Consider the following 14,807-nt stretch of genomic DNA (forward strand, 5'->3'; position numbering starts at 1 on the left):
TATTGGGTGTTTATTTAATACTTATTATGTAGGTCACAACAATAAGTGAGGCCTAATTCAATTGCATAAAAAGACTTCCTTAGGCCACTTTTCTTTGTGAGTGTGTGTGTGTGTGAATGGTTATTTTGAGCTCCATTTATAGTGTTCAAATTAAACATCTCAGAGTTGCTGGAAGCTTCTTGTGTTAATGGAAATCCCACATAGTGGACCGTGTGGGGAGGAGAGCAGATGAATCTGTATTCCCTGAATGTGTCTGGGTGAAAAAATCAATAAATGCAAGCACAGCTCCTCGCTTTCTGACGGCGAGGCGCTGGGGCCGTCCCTGTCTTTGCTATTGGTGAACTAATAGAAAAATAATAATTAAATCCAAATCACCAGATTAATTTGTTTTCCATCAGTCTCAGGAGAGATCTTTTCTTTTTTTTTTCCTCCTGTTTCTTTAGTGGCTCATTATACTTTCTAATCAAGACCAAAAAAAAAAAAAAAAAGAAAAGTCCCCTCTTTTAGACAGACATGCTGTCTCCCTTCCCCCCCTCCCCTCCCCTCCCTTCCCCTCCCTTCCCTTCCCTGTGGTGTGCTTTCTCGCATTGCAGTCATTGTGCTGGCACTTATTATGTTACAAATGACCGAGGTACGGCAGGCATTCTCAGTGTGCATGCAAAGAGGGCCCACCCTTCTCTGCCTCGCCGGTGCCTTCTCCTTAATGACGATGCTCAGAGTGCCCCGCGACGCCACCACACGCAGCCCCTCTCCCCCCTCTCCCCCCCCTTATTCCCGCCCCCATGTGCTCTCTTTAATGAAGATTCTCCAATGCAATTAAAAAGCCTTACTTCTCTTCTCTTCTCTCTGCTGCTGCTGCTGCTGCTGCTGCTGCTGCTGTTACTGTATGACAAACACAGCCACTGTCATTCCTCATGGCCTGTCACTGCTGCAACAAGAGGCGGAGAGGAGATGGAGAAATACACCAGGGTGCCAGTGGCTAGAGAGACTGATAGAGAGGATTGTGTGTGTGTATATGTGTGTGTGTGTGTGTGCATGTGCATGTGTATGTGTATGTGTGTGTGTTTGAAGAAGAGCAACCCCCCCCCCTTCCCCTTCCCCTTCCTCTTCCCCTCCCTCCCCTTTCTCAACAGGTAATGGAAAGGGGCAGAGAGGAAAATCAATGACCAAAGAACATGGAGAGCAAGCTTATAAAATGGCTTTAACTGAACACCACAAGCTGAATTAGAGGTTGTCTGTGTCCAAACTCTTCCTCCTCTTCCTCCTCCTCTCACCTTTTTATTTATTTAAAAAAGGAGCAAATAAAAATGACTGATATGCAAATAAACAGCTTTTTACAATTCTCGCAACGTCCCGGTGACACTTTTGCGTGCGCTTGTAATGTCACTTGCATCCCAGAGGCAACGAGGAGGATGATGAGGAGGACGAGGATGATGATGAAGGAAGGAATAGGAAACATTTACGGTCATTTATAATGTTTATGAAGCATTAATATGAATGCGCCTGTAAACCGACACTCCATCACGCCGCTAACAATGAGTTCATTGTTGTTGTGTGTGTGTGATTCATGAGCTGTCCATAAACTCACAGCCAACAGTTTGTTAATCCCGTATAATACCAGTTAAAGTGGATACAACCAACCATACAACCATACAACCAGTGGCGATGTGACACACACACACACACACACACACACACACACACACACACACACACACACACACACACACACACACACAGATAGCTACACCAGTTGGCTCAGGCTTCTGTGACCCATCCTCATCCTCGACAGGGTGGGGCAAATAAAGAACAGTTGCCCACTCCATCTGCAAAAAAAAAAAAAAAAAAAAAAAGCCCTCGCCGCTCCTCCTCTATACCACCACCACTCCCCCCCCCCTCCCCCCCCACCCCCTTGTTGTTTTCCAGTTGAATGAAATAATCTTCCCCCGTCTGGAGAGCCAGTCTGGGTCAGAGGGCCTGCGTTCAGCCTGTTGCTTATTGTGTGCTCAGAAGAGGAGGTAAAGCACACAATTAGGCACAGATGGCTGTCTTTGCCAGGCAATGTATTGATCCCATCCCGGGGAAAAGATCTGTCCTATTTCTGGGTTTTTTTGTTTTGTTTTTGCTTTGTTTGTTTTGTTTTGTTTTGTTTGGCAAATGCTTTCTAATTTATTTCAGCCCCCCCTCCACCACCACCACCACGTGTTAGTGTTATCTGTCTGATTTGTATTTGTTTGATCGTGTATCATCTTCTAAAGGGATCGTCATTTGGTCAGTTAACAGTGGGACTCGTGGGGAGGGAGGGATGGGGGGGAGGGGGGGGTTGGAGAGACGACTGTAGCAACTAGGACTCGTCTATTCTGATAAATGCAGTGTAAATGGATACAGAACAGAAGATTAATGATTGCTTGTATATGGATTTTAATGTGTGTGTGGTGATAACAGAATAACACAGTTGGGGCTGTTTAAAAACTTAGTGCAACATCTATTGATGATGACTGAACAAGAAATTAGAGTTGAAACTATTAGTGGATATATATATAGATCAATATCAGAAATGTTTTTGACAATCGTGTAGCAAGGAGAAACTTGTGCCTGAGGTCGAGATGTTTGCTTTAAAAAACAAATATAAAGTGAGTTTTCATTGTGATTTGTGCAGAAACAGGTGGACGTGTTGGACACAGTTGTGTTTAAAACAAAGTACTAGTAGCAGAAATGTTGTTAAATATGATTTTGAATACATGATTATCAGTAAATAGACCCTAATGTGTGGGTCCAAGTTGTTAAAACTGATTGAATCATTGATAATTCCACTTTACATCAACTAAACCTTCAGTTTAAGTCCAGGTAGAGTTGAAACTATCCACGGAATAATCGGTCAGTTGAAATGAATCAACAATTGTGTAGTTATTTAACAAGAAAAAAATGACAAATTAAGTGTAAATGCACAAGAACTGAACTGCTGTTGTGTAAAATGTGAACTTTTCTTTCCTTTGCAAGTTGCACTGTAGTCGTTTTGATCTGATCTGCAACTAACTGATATCGTCTTATCAATTAGTTTCTTGCTTAATCAGTTTGTCTGAATGAATGGTCTGTTAATCGACTAATCAATTCATTGACTGATTGTTGCAGCTCCTTGTGAAGCAGAAATGTAAACCATCAGGATAATAATCATAACAATAATAGAAGTTATTATCATAGTTAAGTTTTATAAAAGTTATATTTTTTAAAAAAAAGAAGAAAAGTAAATGTTTATAAGAACACATCTTGTTATTTGTTTACGGGGGGCAAAACCATGAGCACGTGCACGTGGTTAAAGCTGAAGTTCACTGATTAAACTAAACTAACGCTAAATAAAAGTTCCTGTCGATGACAAGTGTCGCATTTGAAGTAATAATGGTCAATAACTGTGTCGTCGTGTCTTTAACTCAGCTGCTGTTGTGTAAAATATGAACTTTTCTTTCCTTTGCAAGTTACACTGTAGTCGTTATGATCTGATCTGATCTGCAGCTAACTGATATCGTCTTATCAATTAGTTTCTTTCTTAATCAGTTTGTCTATTACACGTCCAAATGAATGGTCTGTTAATCAACTAATCAATGAACTGACTGATTGTTGCAGGCAGCTCCTTGTGGAGCAGAGAGCTAAACCGTAATGGACATCATTATAATAACTATAATAATAGGCCTACTTATTATTATTCATAACTTTTTATGAAAGATTAGAAAAAGAAAGATTAGAAAGTAAATGTTTATAAAAATGCATCCTCTTATATGTTTACGGGGCCACATTCATGAGCACATGCACGTGGTCAAAGCTGCAGCTCACTGACTAAACTAACGCTAAATGAAGTTCCTGTTGCATATGAAGTAATAACGGTCGATATCTGTGTCGTCATGAGTCTTTAACTCAACTGCTGCAATGGTTGGTATAATAATGTAAAATGTGAACTTTTCTTTCCTTTGCAAGTTGTACTATAGCCAATATGTTCTGATCTGCAACTAATTAATATCGTCTTATCAATTAGTTTCTTGCTTAATCAATTTGTGTATTATAAGTCTAAATGAATGGTCTGTTAGTCAACTAATCAGTGAACTGACTGATTGTTGCAGGCAGCTCCTTGTGAAGCAGAGAGCTAACCCATCATCAACATGAATATAATATATAACAATAACAATAAGATTATTATTATTCATAAAGTTTTAGTAAAAAAAAGAAATTAGAAAGTAAATGTTTATAAAAATGCATCCTGTTATATGTTTAAGGGGCCACATTCATGAGCACATGCACGTGGTCAAAGCTGCAGCTCACTGACTAAACTAACGCTAAATGAAGTTCCTGTTGCATAAGTAATAACGGTTGATATCTGTGTCGTCATGAGTCTTTAACTGCTGCAATGGTTGGTATAATAATGTAAAATGTGAACTTTTCTTTCCTTTAAGTTGCACTATAGCCAATATGTTCTGATCTGCAACTAATTAATATCGTCTTATCAATTAGTTGCTTAATCAATTTGTATATTACAGTATAAGTCCAAATGAATGGTCTGTTAGTCAACTAATCAGTGAACTGACTGATTGTTGTCATGAAAGTAAATGTTTCTAAGAACACATCCTGTTATTTGTTTACGGGGGGCAAAAGAAAACCATGAACACGTGCACGTGGTTAAAGCTGCAGTTCACTGATTAAACTACAAACTAATGCTAAATAAAAAGTTCCTGTCGATGACAAGTGTCGCATTTGAAGTAATAACGGTCAATAACTGTGTCGTCGTGTCTTTAACTCAGCTGCTGTTGTGTAAAATGTGAACTTTTCTTTCCTTTGCAAGTTGCACTATAGCCAATATGATCTGATCTGCAACTAATATCATCTTATCAATTAGTTTCTTGCTTAATCAATTTGTGTATTATAAGTCCAAATGAATGGTCTGTTAGTCAACTAATCAATGAACTGACTGATTGTTGCAGGCAGCTCCTTGTGAAGCAGAGAGCTAAACCATCATCTACATAAATATGATATATAACAATAACAATAAAAAATAGTATTATTATTCATAAAGTTTTATTCAAGTTTTAGTAAAAAAAGAAAAAAGAAAGTAAATGTTTATAAAATGCATCCTGTTATTTGTTTACGGGGGGCAAAACCATGAACACATGCACGTGGTTAAAGCTGCAGCTCAACACTAAATGAAGTTCCTGTGGATGACAAGTGTTGCATATGAAGTAATAACGGTTGATATCTGTGTCGTCATGAGTCTTTAACTCTACTGCTGCAATGGTTGGTATAATAATGTAAAATGTGAACTTTTCTTTCCTTTGCAAGTTGCACTATAGCCAATATGATCTGATCTGATCTGCAACTAACTAATATAATCTTATCAATTAGTTTCTTGCTTAATCAATTTGTATATTACAGTATAAGTCCAAATGAATGGTCTGTTAGTCAACTAATCAGTGAACTGACTGATTGTTGCAGGCAGCTCCTTGTGAAGCAGAGATCAACATAAATATAATAGCCTATATAACCATAACAATAACATTTTTTATTATTATTCATTAAGTTTTATTAAAGTTTTAGTAAAAAAGAAAAAAGAAAGTAAATGTTTATTAAATGCATGCTGTTATTTGTTTACGGGGGGTAAAAGAAAACCATGAACACGTGCACGTGGTTAAAGCTGCAGTTCACTGATTAAACTACAAACTAATGCTAAATAAAAAGTTCCTGTCGATGACAAGTGTCGCATTTGAAGTAATAATGGTCAATAACTGTGTCGTCGTGTCTTTAACTCAGCTGCTGTTGTGTAAAATGTGAACTTTTCTTTCCTTTGCAAGTTGCACTATAGCCAATATGATCTGATCTGCAACTAATATCGTCTTATCAATTAGTTTCTTGCTTAATCAATTTGTGTATTATAAGTCCAAATGAATGGTCTGTTAGTCAACTAATCAATGAACTGACTGATTGTTGCAGGCAGCTCCTTGTGAAGCAGAGATCAACATAAATATAATAGCCTATATAACCATAATAACATTTTTTATTATTATTCATAAAGTTTTATTCAAGTTTTAGTAAAAAAGAAAAAAGAAAGTAAATGTTTATAAAATGCATCCTGTTATTTGTTTACGGGAGGCAAAAGAAAACCATGAACACGTGCACGTGGTTAAAGCTGCAGTTCACTGATTAAACTACAAACTAATGCTAAATAAAAAGTTCCTGTCGATGACAAGTGTCGCATTTGAAGTAATAATGGTCAATAAAAACTGTGTCGTCGTCGTGTGTCTTTTCCTAGGGACGCTGCTGCCTGTGTGTCTGTGTCTGCTGCTGCTGCACAAATAATAAGTTTTCTTTGTGTGGCAGTAGTGAGCTGACGTCAGGTCGGTTCCTTGAAGTGGAGCTGAATAAACCTTGAGAAGAGTCTCCTTCAATCTGCTGTTAGTAACTAACACACACACGCACGCACGCACACACACACGCACACATACACACACACATTCAACTCACACACACACACACTCACTCACTCACTCACACACACACACACAACACCGACCGAGACTCAATTACTGCCCAATTCCCTTCTTTATCATTCGTCCCCGACCTCTTTCATAACCAAAAGCAGCGACCAAGGAAAAAAAAGAGGAGGCGAGCTGAAGCTGAAGCTGAAGAAGAATAAGAAGAAAACCGAAGCCGAACGAAGTGTTTTGTGTGTTTTTATTTTTTTTTATTTTTAACTACAACAACTGAAGAAAAAAAAGAAAAACCCACGTTGGAAATAAGTAAAGTGTCGAAACTAAAAAAAAAAAAAGGTAAGTGTTTTATTTCACTGACGCTGTGTGTGTGTTTTTTTTTATTATTATTTTTTAATTATTACTATTATTAGGCTACTACTCGTACAGAAAGCTGCTGGTTTGAGCTTCGCTTCTTATAGTTTCTTCGCTTTTCTCTCTCTGTGTTTAGATAGAGATACTTTTCTTTCTTGTTTTCGTGTTACGATGTACTAATTCATTCGCTCGGTGGCGATGGTGCTAGTGGTGGTGGTGGTGAATCCCGAACATAAGTCGACTCGACGGTAACAATTCACGGTCAAATAACGTAAAGTTTACCCCCCATCACCTCTCTCTTTCTCTCTCTATCTATCTATCGCTGTGTTATGTTGTGTTGTTGCTGCTGCTGTTGTTTTATTAAACATAAATACGAACTATTTTCTGCCTCCTCTGTGGTGTTAGTTAGCGGTGGCGGTGGTGACCTGATAGTGGGGGGAATCGTCTTTGTGTCCTTCCGATCTCACGCCAGCTCAGCTCGGCTCAGCTCAGCTCTCACGGCGTCTGTCGGTCGGTCGGATCAAACTTGTGTTAAAATCGTAGTGAATTTAAAGTTTCTACGGGTGTGTTTTGTGTCTGTGCTTGTAACCGCTGTGTTAATACATTGACTTGTCGTGTTTTTTGGGGGGTAAATGTATTAAGATAGTCGCTGCTTGGGGTTGTTTTAACCGTCAAAAACGGACTGGACTGAGCAGCAGCCGTTGGACGTCCGTTAAAAATATCCCTCCGCTTTAACGGTCCAATCTCTCAGGTCCTATCTCAAAGATAAAACAATTAGCGACAAATACATAAATAACTCAAGATGTAGGTTGTATTATTATTATCATTATTAGAGTTTGACTTTTTCCTCTGTTGTTAAGCCATGTTGTTGCTTATTGCTGCTGTTTCTGGCCAGCCCTTCTTTTTTTTTTTTTACCGGCTGGCTGTCGGTCGCTTCCTCAAACCGAGAGGCAGCAGCGGCAGCAGCGGCGGTTGTTGTGGTGGTTGAGTGCAAGTCAAGCTAGCAGCTTGTCCGAGTTGTTGAAATTTATCCCTTTGTGTATATTACAATATCCTCCATTTTTTCTGCCCCTTCCAAAACAACAAGCCTCTCGCCATCTTGGTTATTTTAAATTCGCCCCCCCTCCTCTTTACCTTTTCCCCCCTCTCTCTCTGTCTTCTCTCTCACTCACACACACACAGACACACTAACACACACACACTTTAAAAGGAAATGGATCCACGTTTTTTTTTTTCGCAAGTTTTACCAAAGTTTTGTTAGAGAGGGGCAAAAAAAAAAACCCTGACACGGTGTTTCACGTCCTGTGTGGTGTTTCTTTCTTTCTTTTTTTTTTAAAGAGGACATTTAAGGTGGTTTGATTGAAAGCGATGGTTTGAAGACAGTTTGTGTTTGTTGTTATTCATAAAAAGATAAAGAAAAGCAAACAAAAAGACAGATATAAAGTGAGGTCGTGTTGCGTTCAGGGACGTGGTTGTGATTTGTGCAGAGAGAGAGACAGGTGGACATGCTGTGATCTGTCGCATTTAGACCAAAGTAGTGACAGTTTTTCTTTTTAAAGGCGATTTAAATGTTGTTGAATGTGATTTTCAGTGTGCTGCTTTATGTTTGTGTGAATGAATGGAGAAGGACAAGGAGGAGGTGGAGAGAGAGGAAGGAGGAGTGAGGGAAGAAATGAAGAAAGGAAGGAAGGATATTAATTACCAAGAATCCCATTAAGAGGAGCAGTAAAAATAAAATATAACTGGCTGTCGCTGCCAAACACAAAGTTCTTTGAAATAATTATGTAACTGTTAAGGAAAAGGTATTTATTGCTCTTTAAATGAACCTCTCTTGGCAAATGCTTGCATGCTTGTTTACACAAAGTTGAATAGTGATTGATAGATTTTCAGGATTGACAAGTTGGAGGACGTGCACACTCGCACGTGCGTCTCTTGTCATCACGCACACACACACGCACGAACACACACATTGGCGTCTGAATCACCCCTAACTGAGCTATGATACCGGTTTGCAACAGTTCAGACTGGAGACAGAGTTTATCCAGCGAACGGAAAAAACGGTGACCTTATTTAATTTCGGCCATCCATCTTATACAAAAGGTGTTGTTTTAGCTCATCCGTCAGAGTTAAAACTTGATCTCACTTTCTTCACCCCCCCCCCCTTCCTCTGGTGTCCTTAAAGCAGTTTAAAGGAAAAAGGAAAAGGAGGAGTGGGGGGGGGGGTAAAGGAAAACAAACCGAACAAATGCTTTGAAATGGAAAATCTGATCATTTCACCTCCCACCTCTTTTGTTTGCCCGTTTATTGCTGCAAAGCTGGAGTGCAGAGGAGCAGATGTTTAGCCAAACATGAAGGCGCGGTGCCTCTGTCCTTATGGGGATGGCTTTCCCTCCTCACACACTCACTGCTGATGCATCTATATGACAGCTGCTTGATTTCATGGAGCTGCTAAGAAGCCATTAGTGGTATCAGTGAATTGAAACGGAACAGAGTCTCCCAGTTTTTCTCACCACTATTACAACTAACTGTCTATTGTTAGCGTCATTTTGTGTGCAGATTTGTTTGAATATGTGTAGCCGGCGTCTGTGCATGCATGTACGGCACGCGTTATGTCTGTGTGTGTGTGTGTATGTGTGTGTGAAGTTGTAAGTGCTGCAGCTGAGCAGATCATACAAACCAACGTGAAGTAGTAATATATTTGTGCAGTGTGTTTTCCCATAATTTGAAACGAGCGAGCGAGAAACAGAGAGTGAGCAAGAGCAAAAGTGAAAAAAGGGGAACAAATCTGTCAGAGTTTGTTTGCCATGTTGGTTTGAAATGAAAGCACACTGTGCTACCTCAAGCACACTCAAATCAGAGATGTCTCTCCTTGCCAGGCCGAGGAAGGAGAAGAAGAAGAGGAAGAAGAATAAGGAGAGGAAGAAAAAACAGAAAAGAAACCCAACTCTCCGCTGGAGTTTTCTTTTCTCTCCCTCTCTTTGCTCTTCTTTCTTTCTTTCTCTCCCTCTCTCTCAAATTGGAGCTGTTGTTTTTGAAGAGATAAAGGAGGACTTCCGCTTGACTTGAACATTCAGGAATTAAGGATAGACATAGTTAAGCCCTATTTGCATGTCTACCAAAGTCACAGCAAACGGTTGCTATTGACTAAGCTGATTAGGTGAAATTAGGTTCACGAGCTCTGTGTCGGGGGGGCGGGGGGCGGTGGGGTGGTGGTGGTGGTGCTGGTTTAGGGGGGTGGGGGGGGGGTGCTGAATCTGACAGAACTTGGACAGCTTTTGGAGAAGACAATCCCATGTGCACACAATGCAGTATTCTCTATAATCCGTTAGTATTGAATATGAGGCGATCATCTTCTTTTTGTGTGTGTGTGTGTGTGCTTCACAAACGAAGTGTTTCCTCCAAAAAAAAAACAAACCAAAGTGAGATTTATCAGGTGTCAAGTCGCCACGGTGACACGTAACAGGTCTCGCATCGTTCGTCCAGATGCAGCTGTTGATTAGAGGTGGAACATATTTTCCCGTATACGACACTTATTCCTGTTGTTGCTGTTTTCTGAGAGCAAAGGTGACGCTTTTCTTCCGTTTCTTAAAAACTTTTGTGATGATTCAGTAGAGCTCAGTTCCACATTTTGATAAAATGTTGAAAAAAATGTTGAAAAAAAAAAAAAACCTGTTTTCACTTGTGGCGGCTGTCTGTCTGGAAGTCTGCAAAAGTAGAAACCTCAAAGCTGAAGTGTTGCATCTGTTAGAAACGATCAGTTATTGTTAATTCTTGTGCATATTGTTCATCTCTCTGAGTCAGTTTGTCCCTCATTAAGCCTGAAAGAGGAAAGAGTTTTACTGTAGATCCTGTGACAAGATATATCAGAAAATAAGTGATTCATGCTTTAGGCATGATGGGAGATTGATGGGAAAAAAAAAAAAAAATCGAGCCACCCATATTACTGTGGTTGTGTATCAGATTTTTTTAATGATCTATATATAAAGTTGCTCCAGAGTCAGTTTGGGGGTGAGTCCTAACCTCAATATTTCATGGAATTGATGTCAGTATTTTTATATTTAGACTTGAGATTAATCAGACCTACAAACAGTCTATTGATAATAACGGCCATCTGGGAGCTCTGTCAAATCTCTGCATGTGAGCGCTGACACAGAGCTGTGAAATCCAGAGAGGAAGTCGAGGTCTGCTCTGTGTTAACCCAACGATCCGAGAACTGAAGTCGTCCTGGCTGGTGACGGTCAGATTTCACTCTCAGACATTTACATATGTGATATATGTACAGTACACAACACACTAACACGCGTGCACACAGAGCAGCATCAATAATGACAAATGGAATAATGTAGGAACTAGGAAGAAACGACGACAGACTTTAAACAGATGTTTTTTGAAGTAGACATTAATCCTATAAGGGCTAATGGTCCTTTGTGGAAGAAGCTGCGTTTTAGCAAAAGCCCTAAAAGCTTCTCGGCATTAGATTGATAATGCCTCTTATTGTTGCAGATCAGATCGGTGCTGTTCGGTGTGTTTGTCTTGGCCCTACTGTTCTGTGTGTGTGTGTGTGTGTGTGTGTGTGTGTGCTACAGGCCCCGATGCAGACAGATCACTTATTGATACGTGTTTACATGGCCTCGCAGGTTAATGTCCTCTCAGCTGGAAAGTTGGTGAGCTCTCAGATGATCCACCTAACCTTATGTTACCTTGCTATTTTGGTAACGCTGCTGCTGCTGCTGCTGCTGCTGCTGCTGCTGCTGCATGTGCACTGGATGTCCCTGATAATAATCAGGGAACACAAATAATTGTCTAAAGTGCACGCTCGCTTTTTGAACGTGAGCCTTTTCCAAATAACATCAGCGGTGCTATCTTTTTTTTTTTCTTCTTCCAGAAACGTCGTCAGCCTGTTGTTGTTTCTGTCTATATAATGAGAAATGCATCTGTACAGAACTAAACTAATGAGATTGGCCACATATGCCTCCTGTTGTCGAAAAACACACGAACAAGCGCAACTGTTAATTAAGACTAAAACAATTCAACACCCGTTTTGTCGGGTTTTTACTGTGTGTGTGTGGATTACATATGGTGGATTAATTACCGAACAATAAGCAGTTAAGTGCAAGTGGGTCACCCCCGCGTTGACTTTCAGGAGACAGAAGACAGAGCGGCCAAATTTGGGGAGGGAAAGGCGATAAGCTGCTTCTTTGCTGCTCGTCCCCTGGGCCTCTATTTATCATTCAATGTGAGAATTTCCTTGATGAAAGTCAAGGTTGTTTGTGCATGCTCTGTCTCGTTGGGATGCCTGTTTTTCCACCAGCAAGGTGAAAAGGTTGATTTCTCCCCCCCTACACACACACACACACACACTCTCCCTCTCTCTCTAAAGAGATGCCGTGTTTGGAAAGTCCAGGCTAGTTTCTTTTAATGAAGTCTCAAAAGGTCCTGATGATTTTTCCACTTCAGGGCTGGTTTTTTTGTTTTGTACATTAGCGAAGGAGGTGAAAATACAGATGTACTTCTTGTTTTTCGTGGGAGCCGTGCACACACACACACACACACACACACACACACACACACACACACACACACACACAGTAATCCACTGATTGTCTGCTTGCATGCATACCTGTGTGTGTGTGTTTTTTACTTTTATGTTTATTAAGATCCCCATTAGCATCTGCATAGCATCCGCCATTCTTCCTAGTGTCCAAAACATACAGTATACATGGAGACAATAAAAGAATACACATTCACACTGGACTATATAGACATAGACATATAACAACAACACAAACAAATAAATACAGACAATGTAGACCATATAGACAAATACAAAACAATATACAGTATACCTTAACAACATGACATACATTCAATACATGACAAGACAAGACAAGACGGCTCTAACCAGGTTTCTACTATAACCCATAATCCTTATATCAAGTACAACATCATGATTAATGGAAGTTCATTTCAGTTAAGTAATGTTCTTTTAGAGCTTTTTAAAAAGCATAATGTACTGTTTAGTTGTTTAATATAACTTGGCAACGAGTTCCATTCTTCCATTCTTTAAGTGAACCGAAAATAAAAACATGGCAGCATCACATCACATCACATCACAAGTGCATTTTCTTTTCATGAAAAGAAGTGGCTTCACTCACTGTTATTTGGCTCCATGATACAGACGAGGGGGGGGGGGTGGGGGCGGTTGGGGTGGTGGGGGGTCTCTTAACACTCACTGAACTGGGAACAGATTTTGTTTCCCCTACAAGAAAACCAACCTCAATGATTCCTGTCATTTTTCTCACCCCCTCCATCCATCCATCCATCCATCTATCTATCCTTTCCCAGTCCTAAGTGCCCGTCATTTTATTTCAGCAGGAACTTGATTATGGAAACGTCTCCAAAGTCGGAGGGAAACCTGCTATTTAGTTTGATGTTTACCACACCTTGACATTCTCAATCTGTAGCAGAGATGATGTGTGTTTATATGTGTGTGTTTATGTTTATGTGTGTGTGTGTGTCTTGCTGTGCTGAGATGATGGGGGGTAAAGAGGAAAAAAAAGAAAAGTAAAAACGGGCGGGGGAACCATCCTGGGAATGGAAAAAAAAAAGAAATAGGAAGAAGGTTTTCGGATGTGGGAATGGGAATGATATTGGTTTTCTATTGGTGTGCGCCTCTTGGGTCAGCGGGGGGTGGGTGAGTGGATGCAGTGTGTGTGTGTGTGTGTGTGTGTGTGTGGGGGGGGGGGTTATGATACTTGATGATACTACAGAATAGCTTGTAGCAGGCAGGGAAACCATGAGCCTCAAACACATACACATGCATGGACACACACTTGCTGTCAGACTCAGAGCGCAGGCATTTACGCATAAGGGACAGGACACACACACACACATACACACACAAATGTATGAGATTGTGCCTCGACAGCCCCCACCCCCCCGCCCACCCCCCCCCCTCCACACACATTTATTGATCTTCTTCAGCATTTAAAATCTGGTCACTGCTGCCACAAAGGCTTTTTATTTTAGCTGCGCTGGCAAAGAGCCGCTCCGAGCTAAGCCAGAATTTTAAATATTTAACTCCTACAGAAGAATGACAGAAGAAAACAAATAGGAAAGCAGTTTCAGCAGCCGTTGTGCACTGGCTTTATATATTAATATATATATTTATATAAATATATATCTCTGTGTGTGTGTGTGTGTTTGGACTGTGTTTTATGGAAACCACACTAGTACAATCAGCTGCACTCTGTGTTGACTGAGCAGGGGAACCGTGAAGTTTTTGTTGTATTATCTGGAAATCTTGAAGATCTTTTTTGTTTTGTCTTGTTTATTATTATTTTTTATACCTTGTCTCTGTGTTTTTTTTTCTCTCTCTGTGAATTGAACTGAACTCAGTCCTGACCTACATGGCCTTACCTTGTTAGCAGCAGAGCAAAGAAAAGCAGAGCAGAGCAGAGCAGGGAAGCAGGGCTCAAACCAGCGCTAGCAGCCATTGGATTAGTCATTATTGGACCTGGGACAAGCTGCTGTTTTTAGCATTTTCAGGTTTAAAAAAAGGACGCTCGTGTGTAAAGAAAGAGAAGAGAGGAGAAGAGACAGAGAGAGAGAGAGAGAGGTAACAACAACAACACAGGCCTAATCCGCAGGCGCCTTATAGCACGTATGGAAGTCTTTACAGTCATTACCGTCCCTCTCCTTCTGACTGTATGTGGCTTCTCTGTTCTCACTGCGCTGCTCACACAAAACAAGGTTTTAAAAATGTATTTCCCGTTTTTTTTTCTTTTTTTTTACTCTTTCTCTTCTCCTTCTTCTTCTTCTTGTTGGGCAGTTGTCAGTTGGTCCCAGGCAGCTGCTGCTTCTCTTCTGCTGAGGAGGAAATGATCTGACTGACTGACTGACTGACTGGCTCTAGTCTGTTCACATGTTTCAAAAGAATTCGTCCCCAGCAGGAAGGTCAAAGCACATCTCAGAGGGTTTTTTTTG

At 40.4% G+C, this 14,807-nt stretch overlaps 1 protein-coding gene across 10 annotated transcripts in view; it reads left to right on the forward strand.

The window, feature by feature from the left end:
• Window positions 1–6,458: 6,458 nt before the first annotated feature.
• The window catches only part of baz2ba (bromodomain adjacent to zinc finger domain, 2Ba), a 114,896-nt gene continuing 106,547 nt past the window's right edge, over window positions 6,459–14,807 (forward strand). For 4 of the 10 annotated variants that reach the window (XM_085805482.1, XM_085805491.1, XM_085805471.1 and 1 more), the window contains exon 1: window positions 6,461–6,812. The gene's annotated coding sequence lies outside the window, so the exon portion shown is untranslated. Of the gene's footprint in view, window positions 6,813–14,807 lie in introns of all 10 variants that reach the window. The other 6 variants (XM_085805456.1, XM_085805536.1, XM_085805517.1 and 3 more) reach the window with 5 other exon arrangements.

Source organism: Trachurus japonicus, chromosome 3 (genome assembly GCF_045865225.1).
Source record: "Trachurus japonicus isolate A0001 chromosome 3, Traja_1.0".
NCBI lineage: Eukaryota > Metazoa > Chordata > Actinopteri > Carangiformes > Carangidae > Trachurus > Trachurus japonicus.